The 26,710-nt window shown below is 42.6% G+C and overlaps 2 long non-coding RNA genes across 3 annotated transcripts in view; one reads left to right on the top strand and one right to left on the bottom strand.

Moving 5' to 3' along the window:
• LOC133513595 (uncharacterized) overlaps positions 1-4,542 on the bottom strand; it is a 33,488-nt gene extending 28,946 nt beyond the window's left edge. The window contains exons 1-2 of one of the 2 annotated variants that reach the window (XR_009798524.1): positions 4,153-4,542; positions 1,441-1,635 (exon numbers count right to left, since the gene is read on the bottom strand). This is a non-coding gene — a long non-coding RNA (uncharacterized LOC133513595). Of the gene's footprint in view, positions 1-1,022; positions 1,636-4,152 lie in introns of those variants that run through there. The other variant, XR_009798523.1, reaches the window with a different exon arrangement.
• Positions 4,543-16,413: 11,871 nt separating this feature from the next.
• LOC133513596 (uncharacterized) lies at positions 16,414-24,651 on the top strand. Its single transcript, XR_009798525.1, has 3 exons — positions 16,414-16,574; positions 22,071-22,143; positions 23,663-24,651. It is a non-coding gene; the product is annotated as an uncharacterized LOC133513596 (long non-coding RNA).
• Positions 24,652-26,710: the final 2,059 nt, after the last annotated feature.

The following is a 26,710-nucleotide window of genomic DNA, read 5'->3' as shown; positions in this document are numbered from 1 at the left end:
CTGTTGACATGGTTGAATTAAAGCAGCACATGTCGTTCTTTGCGAAAAATGTATTTAATTACAGCAAAACGTTTGGCCATTCTCAACTGCAAAAATCGGAAAATATTGTATACAAACCTTTTATACTTAACATTTTAATGACAGTTTTGCAAAATGTAAGCAAACAAATGCCCGTGACTTCACCACAAACCAACAATATCACAAAGAAGTATATCTGGCTAAAGACAAGTGCCGTCAAGCTTGTGTTCTGAGGTGTGCAGGGTTTTAAATTTTGATAAAATATTACGAAGTATTAAAACAAGAAGTTAAGTATAACGTACTAGTCACTTCCAGAATAGTTTCAAACTGCTAACCAATGTAAATTCTCTTAGTAGCAAATTTGATTGTATACTTCCTTGGGAAACTTGGTTGCCAAGTAAGCAAAAATTGTGACAGTTACTGGTATCGTATGGATTTAGGTGGGAGAAAACAATATTTGTAATAGTTTGAATTAGATCAATGATTTAAACTCTCCTTTGTTACCACATTGTCATATGGAGATTTCATTTACATAAGAATAAACCTCATCTAAAGTACAAAGCACGGGCTAATTGAAATGAATTTGTGCTCTCCAGGAGACCTTTTTTACTTTATCAAAAACAATTTGTGCATCATGAAATGGATTGAAATAAACCTATACATATCTATATATTTTTTCTTATTCTAACAACTTTGAACCTTACTTTTCTACATTAATTACAGATGTTGCAGGAAGCATCTTCTGCAGAAGAGGTTGACATCAAGCAGATGCTGAATCTCCATCTTTGGTACATTCCAAAAATTGTCAGACTGATGAATTGACTGTTCATGAGAAAGGAATATAGATACCTTTCTGACAGCAGATAGCATACTGCAACGTGTATTTGAAACTCAGGTGGTCTCAAGATGCTCATATTGAAAGACCAAATGAGCATTCAGTGCAAATGTTATGAGATACACATTTATGTACAATGTAAGAATACAGTTCAATAAAAATGCTATGATTTTAGTTCTGTGGTGTATGTTTATTTCATATACAAACACAAAAATCAACAATTACGCAAGGACTTAAGCAACACGAAAATATAGACCATTTAAATCCCCTGTACTCTTGGCCATCCGGATTATGAAGGGTGTCACAAATATTTGACTCGTAGCAATATGGAAGTGGCACGTGGTTATTTATAGCTACAATTCTCCAACACAATCTCACAAGCTGTCTGGAGGCATTATGTCTCTATAACCTGAAAATATACTCATATGACAATTTTCCTGGGAAATGTTTGAACAAGCATTGAATAGACAAATGCTGCTTTTAACAAAACAATTATAATGTAAATAATTCTTAATTTCAAATAATTTGAATATAAATGATGAAAAAAATGGGCTGATTAGGAGAAAGCATAATAAAATAGCTGTTACTTGTGTCGTGGAAACCTCAAGTACTCATGGGTTCAGACAGCTGGTAATGAATCCTGGGTGCTCTGTCATGCACTGCAGCGGATGGTCTGGATAATCTGCCATTTTCTGGTGAATATGTTGACTCTCATGTCAACAAAAACTTTCTTCTGTTGTTTCCATGGGTATGCAGCTTTTACATGCACATCTGTGGATATACTAAATTAAAAAAAAAAAATCTGTTCACATTCACAGACTTCTACAGGTCAAAGACCCATATCAGTCCAGTCCACAGAACCATCCACCACATTTAAATTTTGAGCATTGAGTGCCCAAACAAAGCCACAAGACATGGGTCTACTACTTTCCGAATTAAAGTTTAACAGTTTTGCTCAGGGATCTTGAGAAAATTGTGACTAAAATTGGGATGGACGGTTCTGGGTACTGTCTGGTTATGGCTCTCAGAAGAAGTACTAAGATTTTGCATCAGTTTACTAAATGAAAATATATTTATGGTGAAGCAATTTATAAGCAGCTATCACTCTCAAATTAATGAGAGCACTTTTTAAACATATTTTGTTCCTTAAAGGGCCACTGTCATGAAATGCATGATTTTTAGTGTGTTGTTAAATGAAAAAACGGCAGCCGACATGGACCCATGCATTTTTTTCCACCACAAAACATGATTTTGAGGTATTCAGCTTTTTGTAACTCCCGCCATGAAAATCCCCTCGAGGGATTTGTTTTCGAGAAGAAGCAGGAAGTGACGTACATGGCAGGACCGCCCTCAAGTGGACTTGTTTGTTTCTATTAGTTTTACCTCCAGGAAGGTAGCTCGTTGTTCCTGCGTGTTAGCCAAAATGCCGGCTCATTGCATTGCTGGACATTGCTTGAACACTCGGGAGGTTGGATTTACCCTTCATAAGTTTGCAAGAGACCCGGTTCGTCGTGAAAAATGGATTGCATGGGTGCACAGATCAAGAACTTCCTGGGTTCCAAATGACAGGGAGATGTGTATACTAAAAAAAATAATAGTTTGGGGCAGACCACGTAATCGGTCTCTCATAATATAACAAAAGATTCGCGTACGTATGCCAGGGGTGCTAAATCTGTTAATGTGCGCGTCGGACGTCGTCGGGCTCACCGTCGAAGGCTGCAGCGTCGCCTCCCCAGCTATGGAAGAACGCTGCCGACAATGCCGCACTCAGCCGTGTGCGAGGACAATACCGTAAAGCTCGACGGTGTTGTTCTTTTGTTCTTCAAGGATGGCGGCGGCTATGAACAACGGCCTAAAGCATCCCAGCTCGGCACCGTGATGAGCCATCTCGGCGCTTAAAATGAGCCACACCGGCTGAGGCACCGCATCCGCTGGTCACGGCTTTGGCAAATGCTGCGCGTCGGCCTTGTGGATGGCGGCACCTCTGAAGAACGCTGCCGAAAATGCCGAACTCAGCCGCGTGCGACGACAACGCCATAAAGCGCCCCGGCTCGATGGTGTTCATTGTGTACTGCGGTGCCTATGAACAACGCCCTAAAGCATCCCGGCTCGGCTCCGTGATAAGCCACCTCAGCGCCGAAGATGAGCCACACCGCCCGGCTACGATGAGCCGTGATGGCTCATCGCCGCGGAAGTGGATCGGACGGGGAGGCGGTTTGGCCGTGATCGCATATCATCTGAATATGGCTCGACACAATAGGGTAATATTGCCCCGGTAACTTCTCTTCTTCGAAAAGACCTTCCGTGTCCGAAGAGGCGTGTTCGTCTCCCATAGTAAGGTCCACCGCATGTTTTCAATGGCGAATGTCTGGGGTGACGTCACGGACAAGAGATGCACCAATGTGGCGACCACTTGGATGTCATCGAATGACACTTCCGCAACTTTGCGCATGGATGACGCGCTCTCCGCTCATATTTATTTTTTCGTATAGACATTGAAGTGAATCATGTTATCTGTATTTTTCTTTACAATATATATTTTGGAATGTTTATTGGGATGACATTTGACCTTTAAAATCCTTATTTGTGAAAATATACCAACTTAGACTTCAGCTACTTGGTGTCAAAATATTCAAAAAAAACAGAGTTCTTTGCATAATTTCAAAACAAGCCAGAAAACTTCATGTATTCACTCAGGATAGCTAAGCCAATTTTATTTATCAGTTGATGGTCAAATAAAATGAAAACAACTTCACAAATGCTCACCAGTGTTTCCAACATGAAGTATCTTTTCCTCCCTGGGTCTGACTGCTGCCAGTGGTTGATTTGCACCTTCATGACCACCTGCTTCATCTACATTTGAACTTGCGTTCTGTTTAAATGGCTCAAATTGAAAACCTCTAGAATCACGTTCATCTCTCAAATTATTGGATATGTCATCATCGTTCTCAAATTTATCTTGGACTGCAGCCATGTTTGTTTGTCTCTATGTGCCCTGGGATTGGCTGGCAACCAGTTCAGGGTGTACCCTGCCTCCTGCTCATTGACAGCTGGGATAGCATCCAGCCTTCCCGCGACCCTCATGAGGATAAGTGGCAAAGAAAATGGATGGATGGATGAAATATAGTGGCACTTCTACTTACGAAATTAATCTGTACCAGAAGTCGTTTCGTAATGTGAAACTTTCTGAATTAGAAACACATTTTACATTTAATAGCCTAATTCATTCCAAGAACCCGCCAAAAATAAGCATTCAAAGTGTACATAATGTAAGTTATAAAAGATTGTGTTCAATTTACCTTTGGCGTTGAGCAACGATATGAAGAGAAGAGTGCATGCGTGAGGAGGCAACGTTGGGGGGAATGAGAGTAGGAGGTATGCACAAACTTAATTCCACTAAAATTAGAAATCATCAGTCTTTCCCAGGGAAACAGTTTCCTCAACTTCAGGTTCAACCTCCACTCAAACCTCTCAAGTCGACCAGCAGTAGCATGAATGCCACACGCAACGATCTCTTTCAAGTTTCTCGACAACTTCTTGTTTTGTTTTGATGGACAAAACAACTCTCTCTTCTCCTCACTGCCGCTGGCCATCAATTTATTGGGCCCATGCTGAAAAAAGATTAAGAAATCCACAAAGTTGTACAGTACGAGTGTGCGCGCGGAAATGACAACGGATTCGGTGACCAATATACAGGAAGTGCGTCACGGGTAAAGATTGACGTCCCAAAAAATAAAAAAGATTGACGTTTCTCTGAGCCCAAGGGTTGGGAACCTTTTCGTGCTGAGAGACATAAATGCCAAATATTTAAAATGTAATTTCAAAAGAGCCAAGCAATATTTTACAAACTAAATACAGGTGTATTTGTGCATTTATGTAAGACCAACACTTTTAGAGTACAATAAGTCTCTGAAATCTTTTAAATTAAATTGTTATGATGTTGCTAACTAATGGTGACAAAAGTACTTCTGACCATAAATGACTTCTGGTGCTGCCCATTGTTGCTGATGGCTCAATAGTCTGTTTCATACATCGTTAAATTAAGTATTTAGACTTCTATTTATTCATTGTGAACATAATTCAATTTAATTTACCATCATGATGGTACAATTGTGAACAGTTCTTGCCGACAAAGAATATCGTTTATTCATTTGATTATCTTGTTTTGTGCAAAGTTGTCAAAAGGTTTACTGGCAACATCAGGAATGGATGGTCTGGCATACTCCCCATCTGTGAATGGCTTTCCATTTGTCACAATTGCTAAAACTATCAGCAATGGGGACCTGCTCCAGCCAGACCCTATCTTCAAAGGGACTTCAAGGTTTCATTTGCAATTCCTGCTTAGGTTCTCCCCGGCTAGCCCCAGCGAGCCGCGGTGGCGCAGGCTGGTCACAGCGCACTCTACCTCCATATCGATCACACAGTCATCCTTTGCTGCCGACATTCTCTCGTCATCTTCTTCTACTTCTTCTTCTCTTCAGAGAACTACGCAGCCTCCCTCATGCGAGTCTAGCGCTCTGAGGACCATCCTCAGCCGCCTTGAGTGACTCAACAACAACAACAACAACAGCACCAACAACGCTATCTGAATTCCATTCAACTTGGTGGGTCCAACATGGATTTTCTGCTGACGAGCTTGGACTCTGGAAAGTAGCTCTTGACATGCTTTTTTCTTGTTCTCCTTCTTCTTTTCCTTTCAGCTTGTCCTGTTAGCAGTTGCCACACCTTGTCATCTTTTTCCATCTAAGGCTACTTCATGCATCTTCCTCTCAAACACCCACTGCCCTCATGTCCTCCCTCACAACATCCACATCCAACAACCTTTTCTTTGGTCTTCCTCTTGCCCTTTTGCCTGGCAGCTCCATCCTCAGCATCCTTCTACCAATATACTCACTCTCTCGCCTCTGAACATGTCCAAACAATCGAAGTCTGCTCTCTCTAACCTTGTTTCCAAAACATCCAACTTTGGCTGTCCCTCTAATGAGCTCATTTCTAATCCTATCCAACCTGCTCACTCCGAGCGAGAAGCTCAGCATCTTCATTTCTGCTACCTCAAGGTCTGCTTCCTGTTGTTTCTTCAGTGCCACCGTCTTTAATCTGTACATAATGGCCGGCCTCGCCACTGTTTTATAAACTTTGTCCTTCATTCTAGCGGAGACACTTCTGTTACATAGAACACCAGGCACCTTCCGCCAACTGTTCCACCCCGCTTGGACCCGTTTCTTCACTTCCTTACCATACTCTCCATTGCTCTGTATTGTTGACCCCAAGTATTTGAAGTAATCCACCCTCGCTATCTCTTCTCCCTGAAGGTTCACTCTTCCTCCTCAGCCCCTCACAATCATGCACATATATTTTACTTCAGTTAATCTTCATTCCTCTCCTTTCCAGTGCGTCCCTCCATCTTTCTAAATGTTCGTCTGCCTGCTCCTTGCTTTCACTGCAGATCACAATATCATCTGCGAACATCATGGCCCAAGAGGATTCCAGTCTGACCTCATCTGTCAGCCTATCCATTAGTACCGCAAACAGGAAGGGGCTCAGCGCGGATCCCTGATGCAGTCCCACCTCCACCTTAAATTCTTCTGACACATGGTACATCTCACCACTATTCGAGTGCCATCATACATGTCCTATACCATTCTAACATATTTCTCCGCCACACCAGACTTGCGCATGCAGTACCACAGTTCCTGTCTTTGTAGTCTGTCATAGGCTTTCTCTAGGTCTACAAAGACACAATGTAGCTCCTTCTGACCTCTGTACCTTTCCACGAGCATCCTCAAGGCAAAGGTGCTACTCTTTCTCGACATAAAACCATACTGTTGCTCGCAGATACTTAATTCTGTCCTGAGTTTAACCTCCACTACTTTTCCCATAACTTCATTATGTGGCTCATCATCTTTACTCCTCTATAGCTTCCACAGCTCTGAACATAGCCTTTGTTCTTAAAAATGGTGATGAGCACACTTTTCCTCCATTCTTCTGGCATCTTCTCTCCCGCCAGTATTCTATTGAATAACTTGGTCAAAAACTCCACAGCCACCATCCCAAATTGCTTCCATACATCCACTGGTATGTCATCAGGACCAACTGTCTTTCCATTTTTCATTCTATTCAGTGCGTTTCTAACTTTGCCGTTACTAATCATTGCCACTTCCTGGCCATTCAAGGTTGCCTCTTCTACTCTACGATCTTTCCCATTTTCTTCATTCATTAACTTCTCAAAGTACTCTTTCCATCTTCTTAGCACACTACTGCCACCAGTCAACATATTTCCATCGCTATCCTTAATCACCTTTACATGCTGCACATCCTTCCCATCTCTATCCCTCTGTCTGGCCAACCTGTAAAGATCCTTTTCTCCTTCTTTCGTATCCAACCTGGTGTACATGTCGTCATATGCCTCTTGTTTAGCCTTCGCCACCTCTACCTTTGCCCTATGTCGCATCTCAATGTATTCCTTCCGCCTCTTCTCAATCCTCTCCATGTTCCACTTCTTGTTTGCTAATCTCTTTCCTTGGATGACTTCCTGTATTTTGGGGTTCCAACACCAAGTCTGCTTCTCCCCTTTCCTCCCAGAAGGCACCCCAAGTACTCTCCTGCTTGCCTCTCAGAGTACCTTGTCAGTAGTACTCCAGTCTTCCAGGAGTTCTTCCTGTCCATCTAGAGCCTGTCTCACCTCTTTCCGAAAGGCCACACAGCATTGTTCCTTTCTCAACTTCTACAACATGAGTCTCTGCCCTACCTTTGTCTTCTTAATCTTCCTCCCTGCTCCCAGAGTCATTGAACACACCATCATCTAAAGCAGAAAAGTAATAGTAAAATAGTAGAAAATAGTTCTTGACATGCTTTCTTCTTGTTGTCCCCCACATGATATTTTCAATGCAACACGGTGTTGAAGTGGTGCTTTATATTTGAGTATTTCATCTTTGTAATTTTGTTATTACAAAGTACACACACAGCAGAACTTTTCCCACAAATCCTGTCCAATTTGCCGAAAACTGCAGTGCTAATTTTTTTTCTTTGAGCGATTGTTGTCAAAAGTGCCTGCACACATGCCACAGCCAATTACGGCAACCCCACTTGGACAAACTGTCTCTGCCTCATATCTATTGCTTACATGACAGAAATGGCATGTATGTTATGTCGTTATGAGGGCTCTATGAGCCATATGCAACCATCAAAAGAGCCAGATATGGCTCACAAGCCATAGGTTACCAACCCCTGTCCTAGCCAAATCAAGTGATGTGATGCTACGTGCTAACCAATAGAAGGTGCTGCTCAATAGAGCCCGTGCACATGACGTTACAGTTTGCACGACGCCAAATTGCCGGTCAAACCTAACTGCTCTGCAGTGCGGGAGCAGTTGAACCGGACCAGATTTTTCAAAATGAAATTTTCAAAGATATCATTCTTGAGAATACTATCTGAAAAGACCAGAAAAGATCGATGGATTTCAGAAATTAAACGGAATGGATTGTGCCAAGCGAAATACACAGGCCTGTCTACCGATCATTTCATTTCAGGTTGGAATTATTCTTCTCAATCTTGAATTATCAAAAAGTATTTATAATGCCATGTTGACTCATTTGAGAACAATGCATATTTTAAAAAAATAAACCATCTGTCACAGAGAGGTTTACGGAGGTTAACATGTGGCCCCAATATGCTTCCGTGTAAAGAGGAGACGACTCCCTGTCCAAAAATGTTTTCCCAATCATAGTTAAAGAATGTGAGTTTGTGTAAAACCAGGGGTCATTTATTTAAATATTGGTATTTGTATTGAAAAATGATTCAATGCGGAGTCGATGGGAAGAGAAATGGAGTAGGGGTTATTTTAAAGGAAGAGCTGGCTAAGAATGTCTTGGAGGTGAAAAGAGAATCAGATCGAGTGATGAAACTAAAATTTGAAATTGAGGGTGTTGTGTATAATGTGGTTAGCGGCTATGCCCAACAGGTAGGATGTGACCTAGAGTTGAAAGAGAAATTCTGGAAGGAACTAGATGAAGTAGTTCTGAGCATCCCAGACGGCGAGAGAGTTGTGATTGGTGCAGATTGTAATGGACATATTGGGAAAGGAAACAGGGGCGATGAAGAAGTGATGGGTAGGAAAGGAACATTGAGGGACAGATGGTGATGGACTTTGCAAAAAGGATGGAGATGGCTGTAGTGAACACTTATTTCCAGAAGAGGGAGGAACATTTAATGACCTACAAGAGCGGAGGTAGAAGCACGCAGGTGGATTATATTTTGTGCAGACGATGTAATCTGAAGGAGATTACTGACTGTAAAGTAGTGGTAGGAGAGAGTGTAGTTCGACAGCATAGTATGGTGGTGTGTATTATGACTCTGGTGGTGGGTAGGAAGATTAAGAAGACAAAGGTAGAGCAGAGAACCATGTGGTGGAAGCTGAGAAAGGAAGAATACTGTGCGGCCTTTCAGAAAGAGGTGAGACAGTCTCTCGATGGACAGCAGAAGCTCCCGGAAGACTGGACTACGACAGCCAAGGTCATCAGAGAGACAGGCAGGAGAGTACTTGGTGTGTCTTTTGGTAGGAAAGGAGAGAAGGAGACTTGGTGGTGGAACCCCAAAATACAGGGAGTTATACAAGGAAAGAGATTAGCGAAGAAGTGGGACACTGAGAGGACTGAGGAGAGGTGAAAGGAGTACATCGAGATGCGACGTAGGGCAAAGGTAGAAGTGGCAAAGGCTAAACAAGAGGCATATGAAGACAGGTTGGACACGATAGAAGGAGAAAAGGATCTCTCCAGGTTGGCCAGACAGAGGGATAGAGATGGGAAGGATGTGCAGCAGGTAAGGGTGATTAAGGATAGAGATGGAAATGTGTTGACTGATGCCAGTAGTGTGCTAAATAGATTGAAAGAATACTTTGAGAAGTTGATGAATGAAGAAAATGAGAGAGAAGGAAGAGTTGAAGAGGCAAGTGTGAAGGACCAGGAAGTGGGAATGATTAATAAGGGGGAAGTCAGAAAGGCACAACAAAGGATGAAAAATGAAAAGGCAGTTGGTCCTGATGACATACCAGTGGAGGTATGGAAGCAATTTGGAGAGATGGCCATAGAGTTTTTAACCAACTTATTGAACAGAATACTACTAATGGTGAGGTGTGCCTTAGGTGTTACAGAAGAATTTAAGGTGGAGGTGGGACTGCATCAGGGATCAGCTCTGAGCCCCTTCCGTTTTGCAGTGGAAATGGATAGGCTGACAAATGAGGTTAGACTGGAATCCCCTTGGACCATGATGTTCGCAGATGATATTGTGATATGCTGTGAAAGCAGGGAGCATGCAGAGGAACAATTAGAAAGATGGACACATGCACTGGAAAGGAGAGGAATGAAGATTAGCCGAAGTAAAACAGAATATATGTGCGTGAATGAGAAAGGTGGAGGGCGAAGAGTGAGCCTACAGGGAGAAGAGATAGTGAGGGTGGAGGACTTCAAATATTTAGGGTCAACAATCCAGAGCAACGGTGAGTGTGGTAAGGAAGTGAAGAAACTGGTCCAAGAAGGTTGGAACAGCTGGCGGAAGGTGTCTGGTGTGTTATGTAAAAAAAAGAATCTCTGCTAGGATGAAGGGCAAAGTTTAAAAAACAGTGGTGAGGCGGCCATAAAGTACGGATTAGAGACGGTAGCACTGAAGAAACAATAGGAAGCAGAACTCGAGGTAGCAGAAATTAAGAAATTGAAGTTCTCGCTCGGAGTGAGCAGGTTGGATAGGATTAGAAATGAGCTCATTAGAGGGACAGCCAAAGTTGGATGTTTTGGAGACAATATTCGAGAGAGAAGACTTAGATGATTTGGACATATTCAGAGGCGAGAGAGTAAGTATATTGGTGGAAGGGTGCTGAGGATGGAGCTGCGAGGCAAAAGAGCGAGAGAAAGACCAAAGAGAAGGTTTATGGATGTGGTGAGGGAAGACATCAGGGCAGTTGGGATTAGAGTGGAAGATGCAGAAGATAGGCTAAAATAGAAAAAGATGACACGCTGTGGCTACCCCTAACGGGAAAAGCCGAAAGGAAAAAAGAAGATTTGTATTGAAAAATGCGAAGTGCATAGAGATTGTGCATGTGATGGATGGTGCCCAACAAAATACACATGCCTGTGTAGCGATCATTTCAGGTAGGAATTATTCTTCTCAATGTCAAATTATCAAAAAGTATTTATCACGCCTCTTCCTCGAGCAGTCACCTTAACCCTCTGTTGACCCATGTTACATTTTTGTATATAACCTGGAACCCTGCTTGATTAACAGAGGGTTATCTTGGTGGTGGTGGCGAAGGGGTTTGTGTGTCCTGATGATCCTAGAAGCTACGTTGTCATGGCAAACAGGTCCTCGGTGAAGGACCAGCTAAAGCACGACTCCTAAACCCCTATGATGACTACAAAAATCGGATCTTGGTTTCCCTTGCCTGGACGTGGGTCAACCGGGGCTCTCCCTCTGGAGCCAGGCCTGGAGATGGGGCTCGAAGACGAGCGCCTGGTGGCCAGGCCTGCACCCATGTGGCTCGGCCAGGCACAGCCCGAAAGGGTAACATGGGGTCCCCTTCCCATGGGCTCACCACCTGTGAGAGTGGCCGTAGGGGTCTTGTGCAATGTCAGCTGGGTGGTGGCCAAAGGCGGGGACCTTGGGGAGCCGATCCCCGGCTACAGAAACTAGCTCGAGGGACATGGAATGTCACCTCTTTGGGAGGAAAGGACCCTAGTTGGTGTGTGAGGTCGAGAATTTGTGACCAGATATAGTCGGACACGCTGCTTTGCACCGCTTGGGCTCTGGCACCACTCCTCTTGAGAGGGGGTTGGACTCTGTTCCACTCTTGAGTTGTCCATGGGGAGAGACACCGGGTAGGTGTGGGTATACTTATTGCCAACGGGGCCGGGACCTGTATGTTGGAGTTTACCTCTGGATGAGAGGGTAGCCTACCTCCGCCTACATGTAGGTGGACGGGTTATGTGTGACTGCTGCTTGTCCTTATTCACCGAACAGCAGTGCAGAGTACCCACCATTTTTGGAGTCCTTAGAGGGAGTGCTGGAGAGCACCCCCTCTTGTGACTCCATCATTCTGCTCGGGGACTTCAATGTCTCCTTGGGCAATGACAGTAAGAACTGGAATTGTTTGATTGGGAAGAACGGCCCCCCTGATCAGAATCCGAGCAGTGCTCTGTTACTGGACTTCTGTGCTCATCACGGATTGTCCATAACAAACAGAATGTTCAGGCATTCGGGTGTTCACATGTCCACCTGGCACCAGGACACCCTAGGTCGCAGTTCAATGATCGACTTTGTGGTCGTGTCATCGGACTTGCAACCGCATGTCTTGGACACTTGGGTGAAGAGAAGGGCGGAGCTGTCAACTGATCACCATCTGGTGATGAATTGGCTCCGATGGTGGGGGAAGATGCCAGTATGACGTGGCAGGCCCAAACGTAATGTGAGGGTCTGCTGGGAACGGCTGGCAGATTCCTCTGTCAGATGGAATTTCAACTCCCACCTCCGAAAGAACTTTGCTCACATCCCAGAGAGGCAGGGGAAATTGAGTCAGAGTGGACGATGTTCCGTGCCTCCATTGCTGCAGCGGCCGACTGAAGTTGTAGCCGTCAGGTGGTTGGTGCCTGTCGTGGCGGCAAACCATGAACACGTTGGTGTGCACCGTCCACACTGTGTGTAGTGGTGATGGGGTGTTGCTGACCTCAACTCGGCATGTTGTGAGTCGGCGGGGAGAATACTTTGAAAACGTCCTAAATTCTACCAACACGCCTTCCCATGAGGAAGCTGAATCTGGGTGCTCTGAAGCGGGCTCTTCTATCTCTGGGTATGAGGTCACCAAGGTGGTTAAAAAGCTCCTTGCTGGCAGGGCCCCGGGGGTGGATGAGATTCCCCCGGAGTTCCTAAAGGCTCTGGATGCTGTGGGGCTGTCCTAGTTGACACGCCTCTGCAACATCGCATGGACATCGCGGACAGTGCCTCTGGAGTGGCAGACTTTGGTGGTGGTCCCCCTTTTCAAGAAGGGTGACTGGAGTGTGTGTTCCAATTATAGAGGGATCACACTCCTCAGGCTCCCTGGTAAGGTCTACTCAGGGGTACTGGAGAGGAGGGTCCGTCGGGTAGTGGAGTCTCGGATTCAGAGGAGGAGGAGACGTGGTTTTCTTCCTGGCCGTGGAACAATGAACCAGCTCTACACCCTCGTCAGGATCCTCGAGGGTGCATGAGAGTTCGCCCAACCAGTGTACATGTGGTTTGTGGATTTGAAGAAGGAATTCGACCGTGTGCCTTGGGGAGTCCTGTGGGGGGGTTGTTTGGGAGTATGGGGTACCGAACCCCCTGATTCAAGCTGTTCGGTTCCTGTACAATTGCTGTCAGAGTTTGGTCTGCGTTGCCGGCAATAAGTGTGACTCGTTTCCGGTGAGAGTTGGACTGCGCCAAGGCTGCCCTTTGTCACTGATTTTGTTCATAATTTTTATGGACAGAATTTCTAGTCACAGCCGAGATGTAGAGGGTGTCCAGTTTGGTGGCCTCAGCATCGCATCTGTGCTCCTTGCAGATGATGTGGTTCTCTTGGCTTCATCAAGCCGTGATCTCCAGCTCTCACTGGAGCAACTCGAAGCTGAAGCTGAGTGTGAAGCAGCTGGGATGAGAATCAATACCTCCAAATCTGAGACTATGGTCCTCAGTCTGAAAAGGGTGGCGTGCCCTCTCCAGGTCGGGGATCAGATCCTTCCCCAGGTGGAGGAGTTCAAGTATCTTGGGGTCTTGTTCACGAGTGAGGGAAGAATGGAGCGGGAGATCGACTGACAGATCGGTCCAGCGTCTGCAGTGATGTGGACTTTGCATCGGTCCGTTGTGGTAGAGAGGGAGCTAAGTCCAAAGGTGAAGCTCTCAATTTACCAGTCGATCTACATTCGTACCCTCACCTATGGGCATGAGGTGTGGGTCATGACCGAAAGAACAAGATCCCTGATACAAGCGGCCGAATTGAGTTTCCCCCACAGGGTGTCTGCTCTCCCTTAGAGATAGGGTGAGAAGCTCAGTCGTCCGAGAGGGGCTCGGTGTCGAGCCGCTACTCCTCCGCATTGAGAGGACCCAGAAGAGGTGGCTGGGGCATCTGATTTGGACGCCTCATGTATGCCTCCCTGGTGAGGTGTTCCGGGCATGTCCCACCAGAAAGAGACCCCAGGACACGCTGAAGACTCTATGTCTCTTGGCTGGTTTGGGAACTTCTCGGGATCCCTCCGGAAGGGCTGGAACAAGTGGCTGGAGAAGGGAAAGTCTGGGTATCCCTGCTGAAGCTACTTTCCCCGCGACCCGACTTGGAAAAGCAGTAGATAATGGATGGATGGATATTTATCACACCAAATCGACTCATTTGAGAACAATGCATATTTAAAAATAAATAAACCGTCTGTCACTGAGAGGTTTGTGGAGGTAAGCATGTGACAGCAATACGCTTCTGTGTACGGAGGCTAAATGTTTTTGCCCAGTCATAGTTAATGAATGTAATGTGTTATGTAGTTAATGTGTAAAACCAGAGGTCATTTATTTAAATATTAGTATTTGTATTGAAAAAAGAAAAAAAATCAGTGTGTCCATCATGATGTGGGATTTATTCTTGATTGAGAACAGACCCAGCAACGAAGTATTTTTATCTATGCAGACTTTTATACGCTTTCAAACTTTTCCGTGTAAATCTCGCCGATTTACTCAACAGAAACATGTATATGTCTAGTTGTCCAAAACAAGTGGAAGCAAATTAACAGTCCAATTTCTTATCGGTGTAAACATCAACTTCAGCATTAAATATGGATCCTCTTTGCCAAGTGTCTCATTTTTCCATGTATGTTCATTTATTATCACCTCCTAAATGTTTAACGGTATCAGACGAAACTCTGGGTGTCGTGCTATAAGACATATTTTCATTTCGTCTCAATGGAATTAACTTGCAACAATGCTTTGTCACGTGATTTTATGAGGTAGATGACTAGGTAAGTAGAGACAAAAATTTTCCGGTGAGGTTTTTCGTAACCTGAATCTCTCAATAGTAGAGACTTTCATAAGTAGAGGTACCACTGCGCAGTAAAATGACTTAAATATAACAGCAGTACCACCACTGTTTTCCCCTGTTGAACACTTGTTAATAAAATGAAAATTTGCTGGTGTTGCCTCATTTGAAATGCTATTGTAGCTACTTTCTTTTAACCACGTATCATTTAATGCAGGGGTGCTCTATGGGTCGATCGCGAGGCAGTTTTGGTCAATCGCAGAGCGGCATGCGAAAAAAAAAAAGACGTCAGCCAATGTTCCCTCTAAAATGCGCGCGTGTGCAATTGCGCACCGCTGAAGTCTCTTCACACAGATATTCTCCGTTACGCGCAAAAAAAAGAAAAATCCAAAGCACATTGAAAGTATTACATACAGCTATTCAGTTAGTGGCATTTTACAATGTCATTCAATGAGTGAGGGGTGACTGGTTGCTACATCCAAAGGCACAATCCAAAAGAAGCCACTGTTTTTTTTAGGCAGCATACAGAACTTTCTCTAACAACAACTTGCTGCTCGGCCACACACTCATTTTTGCTAGTTTACCTCTTAAAGCGGTACACTCATAATTACAAATGTTACAGTAGTTACGCAGCCCATCAATGTGGATTTTAACGACAGGATCCTGATCTGCCGCCCACCACTGGTGCTTTAGTTAGCAACACAGTCTGGCCAACGTAGAGCAATGATGAGCTACAAGTTGCTTTTGTTTACTTTAAAAATTGCGAAACTTAAAAAAAAATGGCGGCCTCACCATTCTGGGCACCCAGGTTCAATCCTAGCCTTCCCTGAGTGGAATTTGCATGTTCTCCACGTTCCTGCGTGGGTTTTAACCGGGCACTCTGGTTTTCTCCCACATAACAAATTCATGCAACACTCTTGACACTCTAAATTGCCCCTAGGTGTGATTGTGAGTGTGGCTGTTTGTCTCTATGTGCCCTGCGATTGGCTGGCAACCAGCTCAGGGTGTTTCTCGCCTCCTGCCCGTTGATAGCTGGGATAGGCTCCAGCACTCCCCACGACCCTTGTGAGGATAAGTAGGTAAGAAAATGAATGTATGGATATAAAAGAAATGCTGTCGTTTTAAGATGTCATGACTCCTGGAGTATGTGAATAATCGAAAAAAAGTGGCGAAACTGGATGAAATTTTCTATTTTTTGAGTGAAAAGCCAAAGTTGAAAATGCAGGATGAGATGATGTGTCATGTTAAAATTCCACCTTGGCACAGCCTGATCGAGGATGAAAGCACAGACAATTGTTATGTGTCTGTGTGTATTTTTACTTTGTTCTCTTTATTTTTCTTTTATGCTTCTAAGTTGTTATAATGCGTAGCTTTGTGGCACTGTTTCCTTTCATACTTTTAAGTCCTTATGATGTGACGCGGTTTCCTTTAATGCTCTTGGGTCCGAGTGAGGTGACCTCTTTGTGTCCTTTGTGACGCGGAAGTCTGAAATGTTTCAATGACTACCTATATAAGGACAAGAAAGACGGACAATGAGGCTTCATCTTATGACCCCAACGCTGCTCTGGGAAACTACGCTGCTTGGAACACTTAACTACACAGATGCCTGCCGTCTTTTGTTTTTGAACCAGCTGGAACTTTTGCTAACTTGGAATATCCACTGGGACGAACATTTGCTTGCTTGGGAATACTCGTTCAACATTGGTGACTATACGCTGTTGTGGCTCAACTACTCTGTTCTTGAACGCCCAATTTGTGTTTGCTATTTTATCATGTTTGTGTTGTGTTGATGTGTGTGAGATTAAATTGTCAGAAACGCAATACAAGGGCCTTGTCACATTTTGCTGGTTTGAACAAACGGGATGTTAGTCTAAATTCACATGTAACACAATACAGTGCACAAAAAGCAAATTCTGTATTTAAAATATAGGAGGCATAAACCTTGAAACTGTTTTTACGAGCATCACTAAGCCCCACCTCACCCCCCAGTCAGTAGGTCGCGAGAGGCTGGATTCTTAAAAAGTAGATCTTGGGGTAAAAGAGTCTGGGCACCCCTGATTTAATGACAAACAATCCAATTTATAGAGTATAATGACGTAATCAATCAACATAGATTTTTTAACGAGTGACCTGTTATTAAAAAGAGCTAGTTACACACAGATAACTGGAGGAAATGGTTTGATAGGGGATTATTTTCCCACCATATCTCTTTGACGAACATTGTGTCCCTTATAATTACAGGGATGAAAAATTTTGATTTTTATCGGGGTCTGAGTTATTCTGGAAATGTCTGGCAAATATCAGCCAGATTTACAGATAAGAGTCTTCATGGATGGGGGAGGGGCCTTTCGTATCTTAATGGATGGTAGTTTCAGGCGACGGGGAATGGGATGAAGATCTTGCCATGGTATGCGCTGGTCTCCAACATTGACAATAGTCTTCATCTTATCTAACATTGCATTCAGGCTTGCAGAGGGGGAGCCAACATCTACTGTATTGTTTGTTTGTCTTAGTCATAGAAGGGAAATTCTGAGGTGTGGATGGCTCCAATGGGACAGAAAGAAGTGTGTGAAATTTAAAGTGGTGGCTCATCCCATTTGTCATTTGCTCCTCTGATTGTTTGGATGATCCAAATGAGTTTGTCTGCACCTTGTCTCTTGTTCCGACGATTGTTTGGGAACAACTGGATCCTTTTGTTCTTGAATTTTATCATTTTCTTTTTGGGGAGGCGAATGATGTAAACAGTCAGAAATGTTGGCAGCCAATAACTTAACTCCTTGTCTACTTTTAAAGATGTCTATGCTTCCAAAAACGCAGATATTATCAATGAAACTCATGGAAGAGCAGTACACACTACACTCAACCACTTATTCAATTAACAGAGCCTCAAGAAACGTTCATCTCCAAATTGTTTAAGTGGAAGAGGTCCCCTAATAAAAACCTCAGTATACAAACATTGGACTATTGTTAGGAGATCAATGACATCTCGCTTGAGTCCCTTGGATTGCTCCTTAAGAACATCCAGGGCCCCTGTGTTTATAATAACAGTTTTCATAGTTGGGTGCTGATCAGTGACTGGCAGGATTTTTTGAGAGATATCAGACACTGTGTCATTAGTAAAACACAGTACTGCGGTGTTCTTTCCCACTGAAAAACAAATTCCCAGCTTTCTTGGCCAGGGTCTTGTAAATGTGGCTAAAATCTATTTGTAAGTCTGATGTCGATGTTTCGCACTGTCTCACATTCTTTTTTCTTGCACTTCAATGTTGCGACCGTCCATGGCCGCTCACTCTGGGTTGAGACAGCCCGCACAGCAGAGCAGCTGGATTCCTTCGTAATCTCCTGGTGCTGTTCTGTCCTCCTTTTTAGATGTCACATATCTTTGGGCTTTGCTCCCAGTAAATTCCATGAAGAACTGCTGGAGGATCTGTTATTGTTTCTGCAGTCACTGTCCTCATTGTTGAGCTAAGTGGCTGTCTGTTACCACACTTCTACTCACCATTTTGAGACACCAGTATTGTGGTTTCATTTCCTAACTGTCCATTTACATGGACTTCAAAGTGGCAGATTTTCGATTCCAGAATTGACATCTTCTTCAGTAGTCCATGATAGTCCTTAGTCGAAGGGAGGCATTTTGACAGCTGGTCAACAGGCTTGTGCTAATTTGCAGGCCACGCTCACACAACGATGATTATCCATGAAAAAAATAGTCCCACAGGTTTAAAAGTATCCAGTAGTAGCTGCTTCTAAATTTTTCATTTATTTATTTATTTTTAAACAAGCTTCTCAGCAAGAAAAAAATGTCAACAGAGGTAAAGCAAGCAGAGATATGGTTAGACTAAAGTAGACAGTACTTATCTAAATCCACTTGTCCAAATTGGACAACCTTTGATTTTTGAGGGCAGGTTGAAGAAATTTGTTCACCATCAAAATGCAAACCTCTGTGAAAAATGGCTTGGGTTAGGGTTAGAGGGTTATAGAGATGAACAGAGAAAATAGGCAGTCTTTCTCTCCAGATCCCCCACCTCCAATCCCTCTGTGGGGCATCAGGTCATTTCCTCCAGAGAGTTTAAAGTTATAGAATCTCTGGAAGTTATTCCACCTGCTCTTCTGCCGCTGGTGTGAGGCCTTTCAGAACAAACTGACAGGAGTCAAGCCTCAATGTTGATTCAGCTTTCGCACAATCAAAGCATTCTCCGAGGACTAAAGATCCTGGGGTCAGTGAGGAGTTGTAGGGGGTTGATTTGGTCTGGTGCAAACCAGATGAGATACAGAAGTTCATCCATATTTTTCAAATTAACCATTGTATTTTATTAAAAATTACATGATGGTGAAAGGAAGACTGCCATTGTGTATTAGTAAGAGTTCAATTAACATTCATTTTCAATCAGTGTTGAGCAAATCATGGATATAATTAGTTACTTTGGAAAATTATTATTGTATTACCTCTTTGAAAAACTTTCAAATATTTAGTACGTTTAATGGGCCAGGTGCACAGATTAGAGATTTAAACTAAATTAATATTCATTAAAACTCAAAACACACCTGGTAGACATACTCGTCACCATGATTCAACTGTTTTCTTCACCACTAAATATTTCGACAAATGGACCTTCCCGACCTGCTAATCATTCGTATCATAATAGCAATCAGATAGCCACATTGTCTTAACCCCTGGCTTGACACGCCCCTTTTGCCATATTGTCCCACAAGCAATGCTGGTTGTCCGTCGCATGCACTTGGAAAACTTAATGTTACGAAGAAAATGGTCCTCAGATGCGCTTGGGGAACGTGTAAATCTGATGAAAGTTATCCTGCTAGATTACAAGGGGCCCGGTTGATCCATTTTCCAAAGCCTAAAACACAGATGGCGAAGTGTCTACGATGGATTAAGACTTGCGGAAGACCGCCCGTACAACTAAATGTGTACAATATCAACAAACAAAAGGCTGTATATAATTAAACAATACAAGTGAAAGCCAACTTCACACGCACAGTATATTCTTGCCTTTAATATCAACTGTGTTGAAGTCATGCCAGAACTTCTATCCAGAAAACGTCAAGTTTAACTTGTTGCATCTTGGATCAAGGTAAAGGGCTTGCAAGTTATGGATCCCATGACGGAGATTTCCAGATCACAAACTGTCATTGCAAAATATACAAGAATTTCCAGTTGTGTTAATATAAATAAACATAAGCAAATGTATCTCTCTGGAAGTCCTACTTGTAATCAGCAATTTGTAAGGGGCCCTACGTGGGAGATAGCTGACACACACTCAGTTCCAGTTTCGAAAAGAGTGCCATTGTTTTGTCATTACTGTGGGCGTGGGTGTAGCCATCACTGCAGAAATGAGGGTGTAGGGGTCAATTTTTTCAGGAAAAATAAATCTTTGGAATCAAATTATTATGTATTGAACTGCTCCTCTCTGTAGTGGCCAAAACATCCCCCCCCCCCACACACACACACACAAAACGAAAACACAAGAAAAACAATGACAGTAAAGCATATGTAGTCAGTAAACTAAATACAAAATGGCAATACTGGATACAAAAATTCAGTAAAATATGGTTCCTGGCAGCAAACTCATTGCACACCAAATGAAGAGAAATTAAGAAGGTTTTGAAAAGTCTTTTAAATATTAAGACCAAATCCTGTGATTTCAGTCAAATACTGAATATTTTATTATTTACTTGGTCCTCTATGTTTTCTGGAAAATCCTCTGACTTGTAATCAATATTTGTGTGTATTTTCCAACAGGTTTTAAAACAAACACTCCTTCTTTTGGCTTGTCCCATTAGGGGTCGCCACAGCGTGTCATCTCTTAAAACGGCGTCTCAGACAAACGCTCTTATTTGGTTTGGTTTGCACAGTTTTTACGCCGGATACCCTTCCTGCCGCAACCCCTCTTGGGGAGGGGGGCCCCGGTGAGAAGTGAACTCACAACTCGTGGTTTACCAAACTAATGGTTTAACCACTGAGCTATGAGGTTATGAAAGGATAAACAGTTCATAAAATGGATGGATGCTTGGAAGTACCGCAGGTACTAATTCTCTTAAAGCTGTGTGGCTTTTGGTGTTTTTCTTTATTTTTTAAAATTTTACATTACATTAAGTTAGAGGCATTTGTGTTCTAAACCAGCTATTTCCAAACTTGTATCAGTTTTCAAAATCAAGTTCCATGTGCAAAGAGATGAACACATATTTTCAGCAGAACCTAACGAATGGGTTTATTGCTTTCATTAAAATAGTTCCCAAGCATAATAACATCAATCCATTTTTTGTAACATTGATCATAACTAGGGTCGCAGGCATGCTTGAGCCTGTCCTAGCTGTCTTCAGGCAAGAGGCGGAGTTCACGTTAATGTGGTCGCCAGCCAATTGCAGGATACATATAAACAATCATTTGCAGCTATGTTCACACCTACGGGCAATGTATAGTCATCACTCAACCTACCATGCATGTTTTTGGTATGTCAGAGGAAACAGGAATGCACAGAGAAAACCCACCCAAGCAAAGCTAACCCATGAAAAACTCCACTCAGGGCGACACAGGCACAGGTAGAACATGGAAACTCCTCACAGGGGGATTTCAACCTCAGTCCTTAGAACTGTGACGCAGATGTGTTAATCATTTGCCCACTGTGCTGCCCATAACATATAATAGCTAAAAAAAAAATAGCAGTCAGAGTATCAGAACTGTATTTTAACTAAAAATGCTCATCGCTTTTGATTTGAGTCAGATCTCTCCATTCCTCTCGGTGGGCTTTTCACAGTAAAGACCGACACACTAGATATTACTCCTTCATGTTTCATGGACTATTCATTTGTCATAAATTGTCAACATTGTTTTTGTGTAATCGTCTCGCTTGTTGAAAATTTAATCACCTTTGCCTCTATGGGCTAACGGGGCTTTCACACCCTACTTGCTTTGCACAGCTCCGACATGTACAGTAGTTGGATCTAATTTCAGGTTCAATTGCTTCAATCATTTCAATTGTGTATTGCTTAACAGAAAATCTTGGGTCAGGGCCAATACAGAACTGTCCAAAAAGGGTGGGAAGAACAAGGGTCCCCCCTCCACATCTTTTAATAAAGAATTTAAAAAAGACTGTCTTTGAGGCCAATCTGATCATGATCTCTTTTTGAAGCTTTGAGATGTGGGTTTAAATTGAAATCTTTTTTTTCTTTTTGCTGTTCCAGCGTGTCCTTTCTTATGGTGCTACACCAGTGTCTCCTACTGGATAGTTTGTGGTCCGACATAGACAACAGTCAGGTCAGAATTCAAAATTATTTACTGATATCAAATAGTATATGATATCCCTGAAGAAGCCTCTTTCCCCCATTGCTCCAAACGAAAATGTCAACTGTATCAATTACATACATTATAATGTGCAACGTTTGGGTAATTTCACCCTGGAAGGACTTGAAGCTGGGCATGAGCAATTCAGGATTACATCTATTATGGCTTTCCAAATAAGAATTGCAGTGGATGCTCTGTTTGTCAAGAAATGAGGTGTTTCCCGAATCACCCCCAACCTGGCAGCCGCCTCACTATGGCCATAGATGGACTTAGAACCCTTACTAAGAAAATGAAGGAACACTCTGATGTTGACACGTCTATGTGGGATAACTGGATGAATTTGTTTAGTAAATGGAAGGGTGTCATTTCATCAATCTTCGTCTCTCTGGCTTTCTTCACCTCTATTCTCACCCTCTGTCGACGCTGTTGCATTCCGTGTATTGATTCTCTTTTAACGCGTCTGATTGAAAAGGCGACTGGTGCCCCAGCTGATGGGCGTGGTAATTATGTCCTCATTAGACCCCCGCCACGACACACTCCTCAAGATGATTTTACTGTTGAAAATGATACTAAACTTCCAACGCTTCCTGATTGTCATGATGTCAACATGCCCCGTGATTGCATTGCCCTTGCCCTTCTGATACTTTTTGCTTGATATTAGTTTTTTAGAAATGTTTTGCTGTATTTGAGTTGTTGCTGTCCTGCAGCTTTAAAGCTTACGAGTGTTCTGAATCTTGTTAAAAGGTATGCTTGGACGATTAGTGAGGGTTTTAATGTTTTCCATATCTCTTGAAGTGTTACTTTGGGGATTTTCGTGTTTGTTTTTGTGATCTATTTCATAGATCAAGAGAGGGAATGAAGACTATTTTACTTTTATTGCACTTTCATTATTTGCTTAAATATGACCATAAACATTTAATCAACAGATAAAGTGTTTTCCATTTGCTAATCAGACAAGGATGTGTTGTGGAGTCGAACGTACGCAGAAAACCGGCTGGTGCCATCCTCCTTTCCCAGGCGTTGCTGTGGAACAAACGACACCAGATTAAGGAGCGGAAAGTTACCATCCCGGCCTAGGACCAGACTGCGGGGGTCAGCCACTTTTACCATGGACCCATACATATAAAAACCTTGTGTTACCGGGCAGCTCTTGTCTTCTTCTATGGCTATCCTGCCAGAAGACAGACGTCTCGTGTGCGGCAGATACCTAGATAAGACCCGGACATCTGTATTGCACATTCCTTTGTAAAAAATCCATTTGCCATGAACTTTTTCTCATCATTGGTCATATCTTCCTCGACTCGTGCACACGCGGAGGGTCCAAACTCGCAAATCCCTACAAATAAGACATTGAATATCATATCGAAATGTATATGTATGCATATTTTACCACTCTATGTACCTGTATACGACCATACATTGTGATTGTATTTTTCATTTTTCATCCATACCTAAATATAATACCAAGTTTCTTTCTGCTTGTCCCTTTCAGGGTCGCCACTGCTTTTCATCTCAGATGAACGCACATATTTGTCTGGCACAATTTTTACGCCGGATGCCCTTCCTGACACAACCCTTCTCAGGGAGTGGAGACCCCAGTGGGATACGAATCCACAACCCCTGGTTTACCAAACCAATGCTCTAACCACTGAGCAACAGGGCACATTATTTTTGAGAAATTACCGTACTTTATTGAGGTATTTACATTGGTAAAATCTTAACTTCCCCATTGAACTTGAATGTAATACTCTTACATTGTGTATAAATATGTTTCTCTCATAACATTTTCACTGAATGCTTATTTGCTTTGTTAATATGAGCATCTTGAGGCCACCTGAGGTTGAAATACATGTTGCAGTATTCTCTCTACTGTCAGAAAGATATATTTTCCTTTTTCGTGAGCAGGCACTTCATCATTCTGACAACTTTTGTACTGAACCAAAGATGGAGATTCAGCATTTGCCTGTTCGATGTCAATCTCTTGTGCAGAAGATGCTTCCTGCAACTTCTGTAATTAATATAGAGAAATAAGGTTAAAAGTTTATAAAATGAGAAAAAAATGTATGAATAAAGCACAGGTTTTATTTCATGGTGCACAAATTATTTTTGATAAGTTGCACACAGGTCTCCTATTCTATGAGTGACTAGTATGTAATACTACTTGTTTTAATGCTCTATAGTATATTATTAAAATAAAACACACTGCACAAATAAATAAACACACAAATAAAAGGTTTGTATCAAACTATCCATTTTCTCAGCTCCTTATCCTAACAAGAGTCATGGGAGTGCTGGAGCCTATCCCAGCTATCAACGGGCAAGAGGCAGGGTACACCCTGGTTGCCAGCCAATCGCAGGGCACATGAAGAAAAGTCACACTCACAATCACACCCAGGGGCAATTTCGAGTGTCCAATTAATGTTGCATGTTTTCTGGATGTGGGAGGAAACTGGAATGCCCAGAGAAAACTCACGCAGGCACAGGGAGAACATGCCAACTCCACATTGGGAGGGCTGGGATTGAACACAGGTCCTCAGCACTGTGAGACCAATGCTTACCAGTAGCTCCACCGTGCCGCCATTTGTACACAATATTATCCTGTTTTTCTTGTTGAGAATGGTCAAACGATTTGCGGTAATAAATTATTTTTCGCTAAGAACAACGTGCTTCTTTCATTCAACCATCACAACAGTTTTCAAGAAATAAAAGATGATCAACATGCCTCTGCAACCGGCCTTTTTACAAAAGCTCTTCGCAGTTTTGGTACTTTATGTGGGCGGGCTTACCCACTGAAACCTTACCCACTGTCTTCTGAGGCCTGGGTCTTTGGGAAAATAATGTAAACTGTGACTAGAATAATTCAAATTACTACAAAACTGAACCACACACCATGTTTACGGTTTAGTTTTAGCTTACAATAACTGAGGAATTCTCAAAACGAATGGGTTTTTCTTCGGCATCAACAGGCGATGCTACGACTATAAGCTTGTCCCACCACAGCTGTGTCCCTCTGCTGTGATGTCAGAGATCAGCCACACAAAAGGAGGCATTTTCAGATACGGGAAACTTGGTCAAAGTGCACGGACTTAAATACATACTTATATTTTTCGGTAAAAAAAAAAATCGAACAACCTATGTATTTTATGGTCCAGTTGAAGTGCCCATTTAAGGACAAGAAGGATTGTCAATGGGAGCTTCTTACGACCACTGCTGCCTTCAGACAAGTACACAAGTACACGGACGCTACACTGCAGTCTGCCTTTTGTCTTTTGGACATTTTTGGAAGATTCGTTCACTTGAAATATTCGCTGGAAAGAACATTTGCTGTTTGGGAACATTTGTTCGATTTTTGTGACTATTCGGTGTTTTTTCCCTCCACAGTTTTATATTCAAACAGAAAGAAAGAAAAGCAGAAGGAAGAGGGGAAAAAGAAAGGGAGAGAAAAATAAATAAATAAAGTAAGTTTCTTTCGGCTTGTCCCGTTAGGGTTCACCACAGTGTGACATCTCAGAGGAATGCTTATATTTGTTCAGCACAGTTTTTACACCAGATGCCCTTCCTGACGCAACCCCTCTTGGGGAGAGTAGAGGGCCCAAGTGAGATACGAACTCACACCCCTGGTTTACCAAAACAATGCTCTAACCACATAGCTATAGGGCTTCAGAGAAAAATAAAAACTAAAATTAATTTATATTCATTAACAGTGGGATAATACCTTTATAAATGACAGAATAGGAGGGTTTCTCTCATGTCCAATTATCTGATTTAGTAGGTCATCGTCAAACAAGTTCATAGTTCAAAACAATAACAATAATCATAGTAGTCAAAAAAAGAAGAAAAATTATCAAAGCACCTTACAATAAATGTTCCAAAAACTATGTTCAGTGATTTGCATATTCGCTTCAAGTAAAAAAAGTTTGTGATTCTAAATTTTCTTGGTATCGGAATCCTTCTGTGATACCTGTTCTGACAACAAGGCAAGATGCAATACTTATGAGTTTAAAAAAAATGCACTGCACAACATGCTAAGAAAAAGGAAAGATAATAATAATAATAATAATAATAATAATGACGACAACAACAAAAGCAATAAGTGGTGTGTCAGGTTTAAAAACCTTGACTCTCTTTTAAAAGAAGGCGAACAGATAAGGCTTCAAGTTTTACTTGCTGCAAGGGGAGCGACAGGACTTCTCCCTGCTTCCTACCAACTCCAACTTGTGTCCCCTTGCAGCTTCTTTTTATTCAGTGAATCACATGATGAGTGTGTGTGTGAGTGTGTGTGACTGTTCAATTGATTACATCTGTTAGATTGATTACATCTGTTAGATTGATGACATCTGTTTCCAAGACAATGAGTTCAAAGGTACAAGTTAGGTGGTGATGTGTAACCAACTACGGTATGTACAAAATGAGAACATATGAATGATTTCTTTAACATGGTGGGAACCAATGAACAAAATTAAGATCAACTTTATTTCACATTATGTAGAAACATCTTTTGATGTTTTGGCATGTCCAGTTTTCCCAATGTCTCTCAAAC

This window comes from Syngnathoides biaculeatus, chromosome 15, assembly GCF_019802595.1.
Source record: "Syngnathoides biaculeatus isolate LvHL_M chromosome 15, ASM1980259v1, whole genome shotgun sequence".
NCBI lineage: Eukaryota > Metazoa > Chordata > Actinopteri > Syngnathiformes > Syngnathidae > Syngnathoides > Syngnathoides biaculeatus.
Note: the sequence above shows the minus strand (reverse complement) of the source record. Positions and strands in the feature narration are given on the sequence as shown.